The 15,401-nt window shown below is 37.4% G+C and overlaps 1 protein-coding gene and 1 long non-coding RNA gene across 13 annotated transcripts in view; one reads left to right on the forward strand and one right to left on the reverse strand.

Moving 5' to 3' along the window:
• The window catches only part of LOC309666315, a 667,877-nt gene that overhangs the window by 623,119 nt on the left and 29,357 nt on the right, over window positions 1–15,401 (forward strand). The gene's annotated exons all lie outside the window — the stretch shown is intronic.
• The window catches only part of SUGCT (succinyl-CoA:glutarate-CoA transferase), a 789,655-nt gene that overhangs the window by 431,812 nt on the left and 342,442 nt on the right, over window positions 1–15,401 (reverse strand). The gene's annotated exons all lie outside the window — the stretch shown is intronic.

Below are 15,401 nucleotides of genomic sequence, written 5' to 3' on the forward strand. Positions count from 1 at the left end.
ACTTTACGTGTCAACTTGACTGGGCCACGAGGTGCCCAAATATTTGTTCAAACATTAATCTGAGCATGTCTGTGAAGAAGTTTTCGGATGATGTTAACATTTGAATCCATAGACTGAATAAAGCAGATTGCTCTCCTTAATGTGGGTGGCCCTCATCCAACCAATTGAGACTTGAATAAAACAAAAAGGGTAAGCAGGTGGGAACTTTGCCTGCCTGACAGTTTGAGCTGAGACCTTGGTCTTCTCTTGCCCTCAGACTAGAACTTACACTATTGTCTCTCCTGATTCTCAGGCCTTCAGACTCAGGCTGGAACTACATGACTGGACTTCTTGGGTCTCCAGCTTGCCAACTGCAGCCCTTGGGATTTCTCAGCCTCCATAATTATGTGGGTCAATTCCTTATTTTATTTATGTGTTTATTTATTTATTTATATCCATCTGTCTATCTCCTACTGGTTCTGTTTCTCTGGAGAACCCTGAATAATGCAGATAAGGGATATTTAATTTTTAAATATGCTTAAAGAAGGTTAATCTTACAGTTGTGTGAAGGATGGACTAGAGTTGGGGAAGGCCAGAGGCTAAGAATCCAGGTGGAAAGATGGTTCAGAAAATGGGTAAAAACGATGAGAGGATGGAAGACGGCCAGGGATGAAGCCAGTGAGAAAGGGAAGCTTCTGGTGCTCAGAGAATCAATAGGACTGAGTTCTAATTCTAGCTGGGCTATTATGCCCTGGAGTAAGTAAGTCACTTCCCCTCTCTAAGACTCTGATTCTCGCCATCTATAAAAGTGATTTGTTTACACCAGAAATCCTCCAGGGTCCTTTTCTGTTCTATAAATCTAAGATTCTATTATGATAGGAAACAATATTTAGATGCTTTTATTCAAACCGTGAATACACTGGCTTAACTTTGTTCTTATACTATACTGAATAGTCCATCAGTGCTCAATAAATAATACATTAAGCAAGCTCTTTTGGACATCACGGTTTAATTGTAAGGCCTGGAAATGCCCTGCCTTTTGGCAAAGTCTTTGCAATATCAATTACTTTATTAACTTTGCAAACATATAATGGAAAAATGGGCACATTACTTTGAAACAGGCCTGTTTTAATCCAATCCTCTTTCTGAATCATGGAAAAAGCCAATTTAGAGGAATAACACATTTCATATCAGATAATTTATTTATAATGAAACATTAAGTCACTTTAGGACTTGATGCAATTTGAAGTTATTGTACAAGCATTAGGTGAGGTTCCAGTAGACCAGACAGTCATGCCAGTTTGATATGTGTGCATTCCCTTCCCATAGGTCTGCTCTGCTTAATGGCCTCCTATAACTAAGTCTAAGCTAGCCTAGGAGGAAAAAGCCTTAACTTTATTCCAAGTAGAAATCTCATGTCAAAGTTGAGAAGCACTTGAGTACTGTATCTGAAGATTAACTTCCTCGGATGTTGAAATTCATGTGATCCACATTATATATGAATCTTATATATAAAATAAGATTATACAAAATTCTTACATATAAAATTTTATCTATGAATTTTATAGATACTCATGGTTAAGCCTATCTGATCAAATTAGGACAATCTTACAAACAAATCACTAGGCCACAGAAGAAGTAATAAACCCACAGAGAGTGTACTGTCTCACCCACATTCACCAATACCACCTTCATCTAAATCATACAGTTTTCTGGGTATTTCCTGAGTCAGAAGTTTGAAAGAACACACCCATGGTTCTTCTGTGGCTAGCATACTACTTAGTTATTCTCCATATGCCTGGAAAAATCAACAGAAAAAAAGAAAGATGGAAAAAAGGACGGCACACTAAATCTCTTTTCAGCCTGTTGCCTGATCTCTTAGAACCTGGACAAATGGACCAGTCCTTCCTTTCATAAAGTCCTTTTCCTTCCTTTGTCTTGGGTGTTTTTTTTTTTTTTTTTTTTTTACAACTAAACCTGGATCTAACAGCATTTAATGTCCTGAAGCTTTCAGGTAAGGCCATATTTTACATCATATTTTATTTCTGGTCTTGGCAGTAAACTTGGAATTAGCTATTAAGTCCGGATTTCTCATCTAGTCAACTCCAGGAAAAAGTACAATAGAGAAAGGAAGAAAGAGCCAGAGATCCTGACCAACAGGAACTATATTAAACCAGAAGAAAAGTATTCTACTTGTGATTTAATAGAAAAGAAAAAAGAGAGGCTCAACATTTCCATCATCTAATGAGGACTCCTTCCAGGGGAGGGGCTCCGTGGTGAACCTTTCCCTGACTTTTATCCAGGAATACTGAATACGTCATGACTCCTTTCAACTCTACCTCCTCATTCCATGCTATTAATTGAGGTTTATGTGCTCTAACCTATTATTTCTGAAGAGGGAGAAAAAGGAGAATTCCTTCCAAAACTCTCTGGTTCTCCATCCCCACCTGCCTTCATTTATAAAACAAGCCATCTAAATCTCTCAGGCTATTTTTCCACCAGCTTGTTTATAATGTGGTAATGATTATGCTAATACCAGCTGGGAATACATCTATGTGGACCTGCTGTGTGAGTGTGTGGAGTGGGGCAGGGCTCTATAAGCGCCTGAGGAGAACAATTCAATAAAATTATAGTACATGTGTAGCCCTTTTCCCGTATTTACTAGTTTGTTGTAAGCTCCTTCTCAAATGGGAAATAGACCATGTTTCCTTTGCAGAGGGATAGTTATTGAATAACGAAGACCATGTGTTCTGCTACATCTTATTCGTCTGAGCACTCTGTAGCTATTTTCTAAACCAAATTAATAACAGTATACTAAAGTTATTTCCCCAGTGAAAACTTCTGGCTACCAACGGTGTCAGTATATGCACCTCACTGTCCCCAAGAGCACAGGTAATCACCATGTGACCAAGTCCATGGTGCATCCAAGCGAGGAGAATGCAGCTTTCATGGTATGCAAGGGAAAACGACACCCTCTAATTAAATGATATTGTTTATACAAGCCATAGAGTATTACGTCACTTTCGCTACAAAGAGAAGAGAATGTGAAGTTTCAGAAAAGACAGATAGTTATTTAATGTGTAACTTGTCACCATGGTCAGCTTCAGCATAATAAAATGCACATGGAAAAATCGCTTGCAGCAAGCCCCTTGCATAGCAGATTCTTGCTTCGTCTGTGTTCGAGGCTGAGTGTGTCTCTGAAGGAAATGATATCTCTCCTTCGCTCACACACGCACACTTGCTGCACAGTGAGCTTCAAATAGCATTTCAGAGATGTGTCTGCTGGATGCTGCGGGCACAGAGGCAAGAGGCTGGCAGTGAGCCCCCGGTGTGGAAGGAGAAGCAGCAAATACCTCCTTCCTGCTGATAAAGGAAATGCACATCCACATGATAGCTAAACACTGGAGAAGCCGGTATGTGTACAAGCTGCTCTTTTTTATTTCTACCCCCAAGAGCCAAGTAAATTGTAAGCAAAGACAATACAATTCTGGTAGCAAACTGATCACAAAAGGGATTTCCAATTTTTCTACTACTTTATTCCAAATGACAGCACCTCCTTACCCAGGTTGATTTTTGCCACATCAATGCAAGGGCATTTTTCTGCTCCCAAACTTGGAAGAAAACAGAATCCTGTTCTTTCAACAAAACTTTCAATGAATGTCGCCATGGATGGAGGTTTTGTAACATGTCCCTATTTCAAATAGGGTGCTTTTGTTCCCAATCCAATATATAAGCATATACGCTTATTATTCCAATGCACTCCATAAAATCCCGATTGGGGGGATTTTAGTTCCATTTGGACATCACAACTCAAACATTCAATTCATTCCACAGCACGTTCTCTCTCTCCAACTAAAAATTCTTTCTGTTGTTTCCGATGTAAACTTAAAACGTTAATTATAATTCACACATGAGAAATCTTTGTAACAGTTGGAATCAGAAATAGTAAGGGTTAATGGTTTAGTCCAGCAGATAAACTTTTGCAGGTTTCCATCTGAAAGTCATAACATAACCTTTTATTCTGTGTGTCATTGGTACAGAAGGTTTTTCAAGGCAGAGTTCTTCAAACTGCGAGATGTTAAACAGATGTACTGCAGAGTCTTCCAGGTCTAAACTATGAAGTCTGTTTTCAGTCTGTGTGTGGAGTTCTCCGTTTGTTTTATTCTTTTATAAAGATCTTCAGGTTTGGGTATCTCTTCTGTTATAATTATTTTGTTGTTCTTGTTTCTTAAGCTGCATGTCTGTTTAGAACCAGATTTTAAAACATACTCTTTTTGAACTAAATAAAAAATATTAATTTAAATTTTACCATTTAAGAGCATGTTTTAGCAGGAAAATTCTGCTTCCTGTAGCAGGTGCTGGAAGCCCAATCCCAGATGTTGTGATGTGTAAATAGCAAAGGAAGAATTTGAGAAATGGGGAGAGGTGCAAGAAAGAGGAAGGCATACATGAAAAACAGACCTTTTGAAACTTCAGGTCTCATAGGCTATCACTAAAAGCCCCTTCTAAACATTTTGGCTTTTGTTTTCTGTGGGTGGACTTCTATACGTAACGGTTTCTCATGCTGCAAATGTCACTTTCCAAAATGTGGGAACAGTCATAGTCATTGGCCTGGCTATTCATTTCCAACAAACCAAATATATCCCTGTATCGACCAGAATGAGATGTCCTATATTCCAGTTCAGTAAGCTAAAGCAAGGAACCCTGTCTTATAGATGTGGCCATTTCTCCCATCTTTAACTGCATTGAAGTCTGGAGTTTAACAGTATCAAGGCAGCATGATAAATAGGGTTCTCTGTAGCCTAACCCTCTGTCTTTGTAGTTGAAAGGCCGTTTTGCCCCTTCTGTTCTTACCCATTTGTTACTTGGAGGGATTTCAGAAGGCATAGCTCTAACAGGGTTAGCAACGCGCTTCTAAATGTTCTCTCCTGACGTAGCTTGATGTTGGCACTGGCCCCGCCATCGTTTCAATGAGAGACACATGAGCAGAAAGCCCTTTATAAAAAATACGGGCAGCTTCCTTCTCGAACATCCTTTTGCTATCAAACTAATCAGCAGTAAGGGATAATTAAAGCCATACATAGCATAGGGCTGAGTTTGGACTACTTTAACCACTTCACTACCCAGGCCCCTCTGCATCTACCCCGACAGAGGAATAGAGAGCATGGCCATGAAAGGAAGTCTAGCATACGGGTTAAGAGCACAGGCTTTGGGGTCAAATATAACTGGCTTTTCGTCATGACCAGCACTTACAGGATGTGTGGCTGGAAGGTTACTTACCTCTTTAAGACATGGTTTCCCCATCTGTAAAGATGATGATGATGATGATGATGATGATGATGAAGATGATGGTGGTGGTGGTGGTGGTGGTGGTGGTGGTGGTGGTGGTGGTGGTGGTGATGAGTAGATTATAGATGTGATATGGCCATTGTGAGGATTAATTAGGAAAGATGCATAAAGGACTCAGCAAACAGCCTCACACTTAGTCCTACACGTTAGCGATTATTGCATTGCCGTACCTGTACCCTACGTTCCAATCAAAGTGAACCCCTCTCTCCTCACTGAACCCTTGGCCCCCGTCACTGTATTGCCAAGCATTTGCCGGTCCTGATCCTTTTCCCTGGAAGGCTCTCATCATACATCCCAATATGTACTACCTGTACCAGCATCCCATCTTTTCCAATCTCTGTCCAAATTTACCCATCCTTCGAGACACAGATCAAATGCCACTTCCTCATGAAATATTTCCTGAACTCTTCAAGTTCTGACCTTTTACTGCCTTGAATCCCCATGATTTTTGGTATTTCTGCTGTAGAGGGTTGAATTAAACATAATACTCATTTATTATCACAAATTATAATCACTGCTTCATGGATAGTCCCTGAATTATATTTATTTTCCCCTTTATTCGCAATCCCCATTCCTAGTCTCCTCTTCCCATAGGAAAACATTCTAATATACTAAGTTTGTATCTTTTTATTAATAATTATTCTTGGAAAATATGTATTGTTTTTATGCACACACATAAACGTATTTAAATGAATACTGTGATAGATTTCATTCTCGTTCTTTTACTTCTCCGTGCTCTTTCGTGATCCTTCTGTGTTGCTATGGGTATTTCTAACTGCTGCATAATACTCTATGATGTGCATTGCCTACATTTTACCCACACTCTTGACAATGAACTCCTGGCCACCAGAAAAGAATATCTTCACACATGACCCCTCATGGACTTGTTTGGGAATTGTTATTGGGATATAACCAAAGAGTAGAATTGCAGGGTCACAGTAGTAAGTCCCCTACATAACGAACAAGTTCTGTTCTGAGACCATGTTCATAAGTCCAATTTGTTCGTAAGTCCAGTTAAGTTAGCCTAGGTACCCAACTAACACAATCGGCTATATAGTACTGTACTGTAATAGGTTTATAATACTTTTCACACAAATAATATGTAAAAAAACAAACACAAAAAATAAAACATTTTTAATCTTACAGTACAGTACCTTGAAAAGTACAGTAGTCCAGACAACAGCTGGCTATAGGGGCTGGCACCAAGTGAACAGGAAAGAAGAGTTACTGACTGGAGGAGGGAGAGGAGGTGGGAGATGGTAGAGCTGAAGGATCGTCAGCAATAGGAGACGGAGGGCAAGCTGCAATTTCACTCACGCCTGACGTTGATGGAATGCATGTTCGCATCTTTGAAAGTTCGCAACTTGAAGGTTCATATGTAGGGGACTTACGTAATAGGTAAGCCTTATCGACCAAGTACCGTCAAACCATTCTCCAGAATGTCTGCACTAATATGCACTCTCAACAGAGGTGCACATTGGCCTCTACATACCCACATCTCTGCCAACATGTGGCTCTATCCAGCTTTCTAAGTCTTGCTACTTTATTCAGTGTAAACTGACATCTCATCATTGTTTTCACTTGCATCTCTCTGCTTACTAATGCATTTACTCTTCATGGTTCTATTTTTCTTGGGCATTTGGCTTACATAGCCTGAAGATTTTTCATCTGAAACTCTTGTCTTTCCTCTTTGCTCTCTGCAGGATCATAAATTCCTTTAAGGTAGGAGCATAATTATTTTTCTAATTTTTGCACACAACAGAGAGCCTACAATAGCACCTGAAGAAAGACATAAAACATGTACACAACAATAAACTGAAAGCATGGGAGTATGTGTGGATAGGAACAGTTACAGAGAAAAATGAGTGCTTTGAAATCTAAAATGAGAGGGATATGGTTCATCCTCTTCTTGGTAAAACCGTGATTTCCCTTGGTCAGCTGAACTGAAAATGACAGCACCCGTTTACTACCTCAAACACCATAGTGAAGGGTAGGAAGAAGCTGCTAATATGCTGATTCTCAAGTGGAGATTCTACTGTGACATCTACAATCAGTCCCCCATGATCAGATGTGCAAGTGCATTCCCTTCATTTCTCACTTCAAGGACCTAATGGAAATTACACTGGCAGCTTCATCTTAGGAACCCCCAAAGCCCTGCTCTTAAATACAAGATACAAAACCTGGTTAAGAAGATTCTCCTGTTTGCCAACATTAACTTGCCCTAGAGAGTAGGGAGGTATTTACCTAGTAGCCCATGCAGATAGCTATGCTTTCTATAACTTTCCTGACAAGGGTAGAGCAACAATGGTCTCACAATTAACTCTACCATCATGCACACTTGCTTGATTAATATCATGAAAGCTGACAAGTCACACAGCATGATGATCAAGAACAAGGTCTTTGGAGTCGGACTGACCTGGTTAGAATTCTGACTCTGTCACATGCCAGCTATGCTACTTTTTTATTTCTTCTGCCATCAGTTTCTTCATGTGCAAAATGTGAACAATGGGACTGGTTTTATAGGTCTATTGTAATAACTGAATGAAACAATGGTATAGTACTTGATAAATGGAAGCGATTTTATTATGCCTATCATTCCCCCAACCTATTCTACACTATCAAGATGAAAGCAATAGATGAAAGTATGCTACTAACATATGAAATAAGTCTTGGAAAGAAAGGTCTATGTGTGTGATAAATGATTAAGTGAGAGGTTTTCCTTGCAAAATTGAATTGTATTTGCTGCAGTGGGGAAAATACACTATCTTAAGAAAGATTTGGTTCTAGTTTGAGTCTCAGCTATACCGCTTCCATGCTGTGAGAGATTAAGCAAGTAAGTCCCTTGACCTCAAACCAGTATGCAGACTGCTCTCAATAGGGAAAATACTATCTACTCTGCAGACACACTGTAAAAATTTGATGTGATAATAAATGGGAAAGTACTTTGCAAACTGCAAAACAGCATCCATAAAACATGTTCAATATCACTGGTTTCCGAAGTCTGACAGCACCTTGGTTATTATTGGCACTTAGTTGGTGCTCAAAACAATAATCTATTCCATGATTCAAAATGTCAGAATCATTTTTCTAGGGATTAAATAATGTCAGTAAATATTTTTATCTTTCACCTTATCGTTGAGAACTTTCATTTAGTACTTTGGAAATCAGAAGATTCTACGTAACATTTCAGACAAAGGAAAGAAACCACCATTTCCCTAACTCCATAAGGACTAACAAGAGAAATGTGTCTCTTTAGTGCCAGTGAAGAATTTTGCTTCTCTAGAACAATTGTTTACTTTAATCTTATGAAAATCCTGATGCTTGTAAGTGATCTGGTTTCCTTCTTTTTGCTGGCTGCTAGAAATCTCAGAATGAAATTTGAGATCACTTCTGAATGTGTCAGGCTACATAGAATTTTATATTTTGTGTTCTCACCTCTTTGCAGACATATTTTACTATGCCTACACATATTCTTCTTTGCCCAGATTTTCCTACTTGCTCTTTCATCTTCTTAAGCAAGGAAATTAAAAATAAATAAACAGAACAATCTCAATGACTAGGGAGAAGTGAGTTTGGGGCTTCACTTTAGAGCTTTTTAAAGGAGAGCCATCTTTTATCTGTGTGTCTTGCTCCTACCCCTGGGCAGTACCAAAGCATCTCATTCAATCTTTCTTCATTTGCACACCCACTTTACAGAGACAGGGGTCTTATATATTCAGTCTTCGCTCAAGAAAATGTCTCTGGTAAAATTTTAATGCTTACTGCTTATCATTCCTTTGTGTCTTCAGCACCTAGCCTTAATCTTTGCTTTGGTTTTTGTTGAGAAGTGTTTCTTGAAAACATTACCCAGACTATTAGCTTTCATATTCTAATCTTTAATATTCTGAACTACCTTTAAAACTAAACCTACCTTGCCTACATGCAGTGCTTATGTAACAGTGGTTCTTACTTTGTTTTACAGAGCTTCAACCTCTAACCAGGAACTTAGAGGGCAAAATGCCCTGCTCTAATTAAAAAACCAAAACCAAAAACAACTTTGGTGACGGGAACTGTAACCTTATCTAGTTAAGTCTATTTTAGGAAGGAGGGGAGAGAATATTTTGACTGTGAAGATCAAGTCATAAGCCTTCATTTTCTACTGTAGGCTGTACACAAATTTTAAACTTTTTATATTGTTTTATATCTTCCATACCAGGACATTTATTTGGTAATCAGTAATAATCCTAATGGTTTCATCCTTCAAACTGTTCTCAAACATAGTTTCAAAATCCAAGCATTAAAAATTAATACTAAATGGAAAAATATGTTCATTACCTTGATTGTGGTGATGGTTTCTTATGTCAAAAATGTCAATGCTAAATGATGCAAAAATAATAATAGTTATCGTTGTCATTAATCATAGTAATAAATTTGAACTACCAAAACACAGCATGGTGTGCTTTGCCATAGATGTATTTTCTTACTTGACTTATTATAAGAGCAACATCAATAATACAATTAAATTGATCACCTACAGTTGAATGCCGTTGAGGCTGTAAAGGGATTAAAGTAAATCAGGTAAAGGAAACGATATATTTTGTAGGTATCCTTGGTCATTAGTCTAACAACAGGAAAAAAAGAAATTCAAATATATGCAATAGGGCACATTAAATGACTCATGATGATTAATCATATAAGACATACATATTACTTTCCAAACTTACCCAAATAGAAATTCCCTTGTTCATAACATAGTCTAAAGTTAGCCTTATGCTACTGTGTTTTGACTTTTTTAAAATCTCTTTAAGAATATTAAATTTTCACTATCTGATAGTTTCCTATTTATATTAAACATTATTAGAAAAAGCGCTTAATAGTCAGTTGGATTATACTAAATTCAAAATCTTCAAGATCTCTGTTAAGAGGCCAGTACATCTGAATGTTAAAGGGACCCCACAATGAAGAATTTATAATGCTTTATCTATTCAGAGCTGTATAACCACAAAAATTATTTCTCAAACAAGCACATATGATTTAGTCTCCATCCACATCTAACATTCTAATGTATATTTGTTTTCTACCGTTTATAAATTACTCACTCTAAACACCAGAGTTGCACACGGTGTGTATTTAGAATTATATTGAAGTAGTTAGTGACTACTTGGTTAATAAAAGTGAAGCTTTCAGAATTAATGAAAAAAGCCTTAAAAGTACTCAACTAATTCACAAGAAAAACTCCTGATAAGCTTTACTTGTAGCTTTTATAGTTTTATTCCAAATTTTAACAAAAATATGAAGAATACCATTTTTTGGTTTTGTTTTGTAATGGTAAGGCAAATATTTCCCATCAGACTCAGTGGCCAGATTTGATAGGAAATGTAGCTTTCCTGCACCTGGCGCTCAATAGTCTGCCACACTGCTTTGGCAAAAGAAAAGTACTATTCCCAAAGGGACACAGGCTTATAGCTGGGATGGTATGGAACTGCAGGAGAAAGAGGCTCCATTCCCAAAAATGTAGAAAGACAAAGACCCTGGTGACACTACTTGAACCCCTAAATGCAACCATTCCTGAAACCAGAGTGACTCCCAGACATTAGCAATGGTGTGAATCTACAGCTTCATTTTTTTTTTGTCTTTAATCTATTTTGAATTGGATTTTGGTCACTAACAACTGAAAGAGCCTAAGATGTCAGTGGGGTTTTTTTTTGGGGCTTTTTAGATTTTGTGGTTTATTTCCTATTGTTCTGTCAGATGTCATCTAGTGCATAACAGACTTTAGAATCTTCTGATGTTAATTTGCTTGAAAACTAGATAATCTTGTCTCAAATGCATAAAGTAAAGCTAACCAGGCACATAAAAGGGTCTAAGAAACTCTCCTTTAAGAGAAATTTATCAGCTTCTCTCTTCTCCCTAGGCTGAGAAAGACGTCCCTCCTCTCAGCTTCCATAGCAGCACCACATGGAAACTAGTGACTTTCATATCTGTAAATTCCTTGGGGACCAGGACCAGGTCTTTCATCTCTGTATCCCCAGAGCCTAACCAGATACCTAACAGGTAGCATGCCTTCAGGAAATGCTAGTTAAATTAATGGGTCTCAGCATCACCCAGCTAACTACCTCCCTGGCCCTAGTTGGCTAGCTCACCTCCAACTCTGAGAACAGCCATTCCAAAACTTCCCATTCTCACATCCCTCACGACTGCCTTGCTTCTCCTCTGACCATTCACAAATAATCTTTCCTCCTACTTAACTGAGAAAACGAACAAAGCAGGAATTCCCTCTGCTTCACGTCCCTTCACTTTTAATCCAGCCCTCTCTCTCCCTTCTTCCTGGCAGTCTCAGAGCATAACGTACCCTTTCTCCTAGGTTCAGAATATAGCTCTTCCCATTTCCTTCATGTTCAAGATCTTATTCAATTTGTTACACTCTTTCTTTCTCTAGAATATGCAACCTCTTCCTCCTCATTGTTAATGCCTTCTCTGAAATGTGCAAGTCTCCCTATCTTTGGTCCAACATCCTCCTTTAATTATACCTATGACCTTCCATTTACAGCCAAGCTTCTGGAAAGATCAATGCAACTGGTTTCCTCACTCCTATCAACACTGAGACGAATTCCACTAGGGCTCTGCCTCTCCCATTCCACGGACACCCACACAAACAACATTTGTTGGCACTTGTACAATTTTGAAAACTTATCTCCTCCAAGAATTTGATCTTTAGTCAATGATTTGGGGTTCTTATTAATTTTAGTTACTTGGCAATAATGTTAAAATAAAAGTCTGAGTTATAATGTTTCACAGAAATGGGGAAGTCAAGCCATAGTGCTAATGGCAATTGGGTGAAACAACTGCATGTTTTGTTCATGGAGATCTGGCATCAAGGTATTCATAGAGAACACTGCTGTTTTAAGCCTGGATTCTGCATACAGCGTGAAATTCAAAAACTTAAGTGATACTATATGTAAGAATTTATCTCAAATAATAAAAATTTAAAGACAAAATATATTTTAAAGCATTTTACTATTTAAATAGATAAATGATAATTGGGATACTACACTTAAATCAATACAAATGTGTTCTACCATCAAAAATTTAATCTACAGAGGAGCATCACTCACAAATCATTGAAAATATTCATTAAGTACACAAATAAGTATATTTAAAATAATTGCAGTTTTGGAGTGAATTCCTTTGTAATCAACTGTCACTAATAAATTATAAAAATATGTTAAGAAAAACAGAGTAGGTAAAACTCATGGTTTGAAAACATCTTATTTCTTGAAAACATGTTTATCATTAAGATGGTATAAATAATTTTTCAACTCTGACTAAAAGCTTTTCGAAATTATTGGAATGAAAGATAAAATCATTTTAACTTAAGACTTAGTGATTTGATTCTTACAAATATGTCCAAATTCAATATGAAGTCATTGGTATAACAAATTCTTATTGAATACTGTTAATGAGATTAATGTCCTTCAGTTTATTCAATATCAGATATGACAACAGGTAGTCCACCACAAAAACAGAATCTAGTTGTGTAAGATACATTCAGTAGGCATCAGCAGCCATCTTAAACAGAAATTGTGGAGAACAGTGAAATTGTCTTACATAGGTTTTTGTTTTTTTTTTTAAGTGCACCAATTCAAAATTACTTTCCTAAAAATTTAAATCAGGCCAAACATCATACCATTAACACATGTAAACATTTTGCTGCAAATTTAAATGTATGTATTCTGTCATACGTATCATTTGGATTTAGAAGTGATAAAGTTTTCAGAGGAAATGGTAATTAAAAAACTGCAGACTGTCCCCAATACTATCAATTCTTTGTATGCATCTGCAAAATGATGAGCTGTTTTCAAAATATCGAAAAATAGAGATTAATAATGTGCAAGAAACACAGATGCAAAAATCCTCAACAAAATACTAGCAAACAGAATCCAACAGAACATTAAAAGGATCATACACCATCGTCAAGTGGGGTTTATCCCAGGAATGCAAGGATTCTTCAATATATGCAAATCAATCAATGTGATACACCATATTAACAAATTGAAGAAGAAAAACCATATGATCATCTCAAGAGATGCAGAAAATGCTTTCGACAAGATTCAACACCCATTTATGATAAAAACCCTCCAGAAAGCAGGCATAGAGGGAACTTTCCTCAACATAATAAAGACCATACATGACAAATCCACAGCCAACATCATTCTCAATGGTGAAAAACTGAAACCATTTCCACTAAGATCAGGAACAAGACAAGGCTGCCCACTCTCACCACTATTATTCAACATAGTTTTGGAAGTCTTAGCCACAGCAATCAGAGAAGAAAAAGAAATAAAAGGAATCCAAATCGGAAAAGTAGAAGTAAAGCTGTCACTGTTTGCAGATGACATGATACTATACATAGACAATCCTAAAGATGCTACCAGAAAACTACTAGAGCTAATCAATGAATTTGGTAAAGTAGCAGGATACAAAATTAATGCACAGAAATCTCTTGCATTCCTATACACTAATGATGAAAAATCTGAAAGAGAAATTAAGGAAACACTCCCATTTACCACTGGGACAAAAAGAATAAAATACCTAGGAATAAACCTACCTAAGTAGACACAAGACCTGTATGCAGAAAACTATAAGACAAGGATGAAAGAAATTAAAGATGATACAAACAGATGGAGAGATATACCATGTTCTTGGATTGGAAGAATCAACATTGTGAAAATGACTCTACTACCCAAAGCAATCTACAGATTCAATGCAATCCCTATCAAACTACCACTGGCATTTTTCAGAGAACTAGAACAAAAAATTTCACAATTTGTATGGAAACACAAAAGACCCCGAATAACCAAAGCAATGTTGAGAAAGAAAAACGGAGCTGGAGGAATCAGGCTCCCTGACTTCAGACTATACTACAAAGCTACAGTAATCAGGACAGTATAGAACTGGCACAAAAACAGAAATATAGATCAATGGAACAGAATAGAAAGCCCAGAGATAAACCCACACACATATGGTCACCTTATTTTTGATAAAGGAGGCAAGAATATACAATGGAGAAAAGACAGCCTCTTCAGCAAGTGGTGCTGGGAACACTGGACAGCTACATGTAAAAGAATGAAATTAGAACACTCCCTAGCACCATACACAAAAGTAAACTCAAATGGATTAAAGACCTAAATATAAGGCCAGACACTATCAAACTCTTAGAGGAAAACATAGGTAGAACACTCTATGACATAAATCACAGCATGATCCTTTTTGACCCACCTCCTAGAGAAATGGAAATAAAAACAAAAATAAACAAATGGGACCTAATGAAACTTAAAAGCTTTTGCATAGCAAAGGAAACCATAAACAAGACAAAAAGACAACCCTCAGAATGGGAGAAAATATTTGCAAATAAAGCAACTGACAAAGGATTAATCTGCAAAATTTACAAGCAGCTCATGCAGCTTAATATCAAGAAAACAAACAACTCAATCCAAAAATGGGCAGAAGACCTAAACAGACATTTCTCCAAAGAAGATATACAGATTGCCAACAAACACATGAAAGAATGCTCAACATCACTAATCATTAGAGAAATGCAAATCAAAACTACAATGAGGTATCACCTCACACCAGTCAGAATGGCCATCATCAAAATGTCTACAAACAATAAATGCTGGAGAGGGTGTGGAGAAAAGGGAACCCTCTTGCACTGTTGGTGGGAATGTAAATTGATACAGCCACTATGGAGAACAGTATGGTGGTTCCTTAAAAAACTAAAAATAGAACTACCATACAACCCCGCAATCCCACCACTGGGCATATACCCTGAGAAAACCATAATTCAAAAAGAGTCATGTACCACAATGTTCATTGCAGCTCTATTTACAATAGCCAGGACACGGAAGCAACCTAAGTGTCCATCGACCGATGAGTGGATAAAGAAGATGTGGCACATATATACAATGGAATATTACTCAGCCATAGAAAGAAACGAAATTGAGTTATTTGTAGTGAGGTGGATGGACCTAGAGTCTGTCATACAGAGTGAAGTAAGTCAGAAAGGGAAAAACAAATGCCGTATGCTAACATAT

The sequence above is a fragment of the Balaenoptera physalus genome (genome assembly GCF_965194825.1).
Source record: "Balaenoptera physalus genome assembly, chromosome: 8".
NCBI classification, from domain to species: domain Eukaryota; kingdom Metazoa; phylum Chordata; class Mammalia; order Artiodactyla; family Balaenopteridae; genus Balaenoptera; species Balaenoptera physalus.